Source organism: Gymnogyps californianus, chromosome 1 (assembly GCF_018139145.2).
Source record: "Gymnogyps californianus isolate 813 chromosome 1, ASM1813914v2, whole genome shotgun sequence".
Lineage (NCBI taxonomy): Eukaryota > Metazoa > Chordata > Aves > Accipitriformes > Cathartidae > Gymnogyps > Gymnogyps californianus.
Genome location: NC_059471.1, coordinates 203058705 through 203063054, shown reverse-complemented (window position 1 = coordinate 203063054; position 4350 = coordinate 203058705).

Genomic DNA, 4350 nt, shown 5'->3' with positions numbered 1-4350 from the left:
CATGAGTTTCTGAGTTTATTCGTGTAAATCTCTCCCAATATACTATCTCATCAGAGTTAATAGGTATATACACAAAGAACAAAATACACTTCTAACTTGGTGATATTTAACTTTTCCTGGAAATACAGCCTTCTTCATAGGGGTAGTTTTGATTGCTCTGGAAATAGGATTTCTTTAGCTTAGAATTCAAACATAGTGTATTAAGTACTATAAAGCATATTAACATAGCATCTTAAATAAGAATGCATATGTTTTTTAAAAATACTTCATCCTTGCTGAAGTAGTACAGAATGTGTTCTCGGAGATTCTATGACACTGGAGATTTGTTTATTCATATCAAAATTTTCAGGAAAAGCTACAGATTTTAATACCCGCATACACACAGGTTTTGGTGATGTAGTTGAATGCATTTTTTTTCTCTCCCCACCCCCCTTCTGAAATATTTAAAATTATGGCAGAACGTTACCTCCAGTCTGATCTAAAGGCTATGGTTGGAAGCCTTAGAGGTATAACAGCAAGTGCTGTTTTTAGTAACAGAACTAAAAACTCGCCTGTTTTTCTTACTTTAAGACCCAGAACAAAAGCAAATATTACTTGCTTATTATTTACTGTTGTTATCTACTTATTAAATTTCAAGCATTTCTTCCTATAGTGCAAGTAAATAATAAGGTAGATAATTAGCAACTTACAGTGAAAGACATGCACTGGACTCTTCATCCCTAAAAATTTGTCTTAGAAAAAATAACGTGGAACAAAAAATGGGTAGTTGTGAATACACTGATAGTATCAATACTTCTCCTTGAGATGGAAGTCCGAATGCTTTACAGGAATTTTTGCTGTAGAGCATGACTGAAGCGTGAAGGAGTGTATAGTGGTATGTACTGCTCCCTCAGAAGCTGAAATGATGCCTGGTATTTTTAAACGTGCAGCATATGCATTCAACACGTGGTACTTGCGCACTGCCCTCTGTAATTACATCATTCACCTCAGCCTAGCAGTGTCCTGCTGGCTGCTTGGAAGATCGGGATCCACTTGTTGAGAGATCGAGGAGACAACAGCTTAAAACAAAACAAAAACCCTGTATATCAGGCCACAGAGAATGTTTCCTTAATTAAGAAATCAGAGATTGCTTAAAACCCACAGACTTTCTACTTTGCCTCCAGTCATTTCTTCTGTCATGTCTGTTATTTGTATCGCCAGATTTCCCTGTCACAGAGTAGAGTATGACTGTCATCATTTTTCTACTTGTCTGTTGTAGATGGTCACACACATTTGACTGAGTTGCATTATCACATGTCCAGCTCTTTGGAGTCCCAGATTTGTTCACATAAAAATAACCTTTTGTTACTCAGATTGAAAATATTTTGTAATATCTGCTTTGTAGAACTGTATTCTTGGAAAGAACATGTTTCTTTTGTAAAACTAGAAGTCTAAATACTATATCTGGACATTCCAGTAGATGGCAAATCTTTCAGAATATTTTGCATTTGCATTGTTTCACAATACTTTATACATGTTCAGAGCCTGCAGGAGTCTGGGTTGATCAACTTTAAGTACAATTTTCTCCTTGGTAATGTTTTAAGTTATAGTTGATATACAAGGAAAGAGTGAATCAAAATTTCATGGTTTTAACTCCTGATCTTTCAGGCTGTTTGGTCAGATTTTGGTCATGTTTGCCTGTTTTGTGGGAAAGAGCTGGGAAAAAAGTTAAATCTCCACTAATACTGATGGAATTAAAATTACTTCCTGTACTCATGTTTGACAGTTGATTTAATTCTGAGTATGTCTCCAGAAGTAAGAATTCAGAGCTCTTCATGCTCTAAACGTCAAAGTAATTGTCTGGTTGTTTTGGAGCTTTTTTCCCTCTTTACAAAAGTAGGAATGTGCATTTTCGGTACTTTGGTGGGGAAGCATAGGAGAGAGTATTAATTCTAAAAATATTTGCATAGGTTTAACTTGATAGTAGCTTTCAAAAAAAAATTGAGATGTGTTTTCATGGTTTTTTCGTAAACCCCTTTTTCTGCTGAGTCAAGAAAGCAGTGAGGTCATGGTGGGTGCATGAGAACTGACCTGAATATTAATAGACCTAACTACATGCTTCGATGTTTCCTTAAATGAAAGTGCCCTTAGCTAGGCAGGATGTTTTTCCCTTTTTCCATTTTTGCATCAAACGTCTGCTAATGTATCTATCTTCTTTAATAACACAAATTGTGCACCGTCTTTCCTGAAAATGTTCTCTTGCACTAGCGCTACCTGTATTTGCTGCCACAGTAGTCCCTAGCTATGTAGCCTCATTGAAAAGACACTGCTTTCCTAGCTTGTTTTGAAGGGTGAAAGCTCTGGTTTTCACTCAGCATTGAAAATAACATTTAAGTTTGTTTTTCCAAATGTGAAGTTATTGTAGAAGTATTACATGACTGCCTCAGTTCTTGAGTGTTCCTTGAAATACTGGATTTACTTTGTAAGCTCTTTGGGACAGAAACCCTCATTTTGCCTTGCCTTTGGACCGTGCTTATCCCAGTGGCAACTGTAATCCGGGTCCTGATGCAACCTGATACAAATCATTTTACAGATAAAGTTAAGTTGGAAAATCAGCTCTCAGTTGTCTTTCCAGTCCTCCAGTACTCTGTGCTGAGTATTGCTGTGTACATTAATTGTATAACATCTAAAAACATAGTTCTGGAACTGAGCGTACCCAGTTCAGGAATAATGTGGAATATTTTATTTTCTATGATAAAATGTAATACTTGTGTTTTGCTCTTGAGGCAATGTGCAAATAGGGACAGGTATTGCAAGGTGTATTTGTGAGGAAAACGAGAGTCCTTCTAGTTTCGTGTCCATCACTCTGAAATACAATTGTGGTCCATAGCAAATTCCTATTATCATCTGCAAGTGCAAGTCTGCCCTAAAAGGGTGTCACTATTCCATCTCCAGCTTTGGGAGAGCTGAGTGGAGGGAGAGCAGGCTACATTCCTACAGACCAGGACTATATATGCTAGAGGATTCCCTTCTGAACTCTACCGAGGCAGTCTCAGTCTACACCAACACAACCAAGTCTGGGATGTTCAGATTCCCAAACACTCTTGGGTGCACCAGGGTTTAGCGAGTGGGAGCCTACCCCCTATGTTTAGTGACTAGGGGGAGTTAGATACTAGCCCTAGCATGTCTATTGGAAGTGAGGAGATACCAAAGCCAGCTACTAGGGAAAATGAAAATGGGAAGCATCTCTCAAAACTCACTTGGCTGAAAATTGGACACCAATTGCAGCTGTGATAAAAGCATGTCTGCAAGACTTGCAGCTTAAGTTATGACTATTTAAGTCATAGCTTAAATCCTTTCCCTTATTCTGCTGCCCAAGATCAGACTGTCTGTGTAGTCTGATTTGGTTTACTCTTCTCTTTGAAAATACAGCCAGAAGAGGCAGTAGTTTTGGTGATAATTGTGTTTTGTGAGATAGCTTAATAGCTGCTCACCTAGAAAGTGAGACCGTGTTCTCCATCTTACTTAGCCTGAGGTTTAAATCCGTATTCCTGTGACTGTGGAAGAAGAAACTAAGTTGGCTGGGAAGGTGCTAAACTGCTCCTCTCCTTTTGAGTTTAAGACATGGTACAGAAAAGAGACAAGGTGAGGGGAAGGAAGAGAGGGACTGTTATTCTTGGCCAGTAAGGATGAAATCTTAGTCTTTGATTCTTCTCCAGACATGACTTAGGCATTTAGAGTTAGGGACTTGGGAATAGAGCATACAGTGATACTGTAAGCAGGGACTTGGAAACAGGCTGTGTATCCATCCTAGGTTGTTTATCTCATACCAAGTACAAAATGAACATGAACTAATTAGGAAATAGTAGCAATTAATAAGGTGAACAAAAGGATTTAGAAGACTGATGTAGATTTCAAACTAACAAAAAAAAAAAAAAAAAAGAAAAAAGCTATAGTTGAAAAAGGAAAGGAAGAGCCTGCCTTCTAGCTTGAAGGGTTAGTGTTCCAGGGGAAGGGGACGCTATGTGGGGCAGCATCCTGAGTGGGGTCAGCAACATCACAGTTTAGAAACTCATTGCTTCTGATTTCACACAGATCTGTGTCTGTGTATGGGATCCATTCTGAGCTAAGGTTTGCATTCTTTATCCTCTTCCTCAAATAATTTTCACATTCTGGTAAGTGCATTGTGTTACACAGATGGAGCTTTTTTCTTGAAACCTCTTGTCCTCAAACATGCATACTTCTGTGCTGCCAATATGCATGGTCCTACAGAGTTCTGATCTGTACACCATCACTGATGATCCTACAGCATCTCATCACCTGAGATGCTGAACCTTGGAGTTCCATTCAGGCAGACACGTGCTGTAGGAA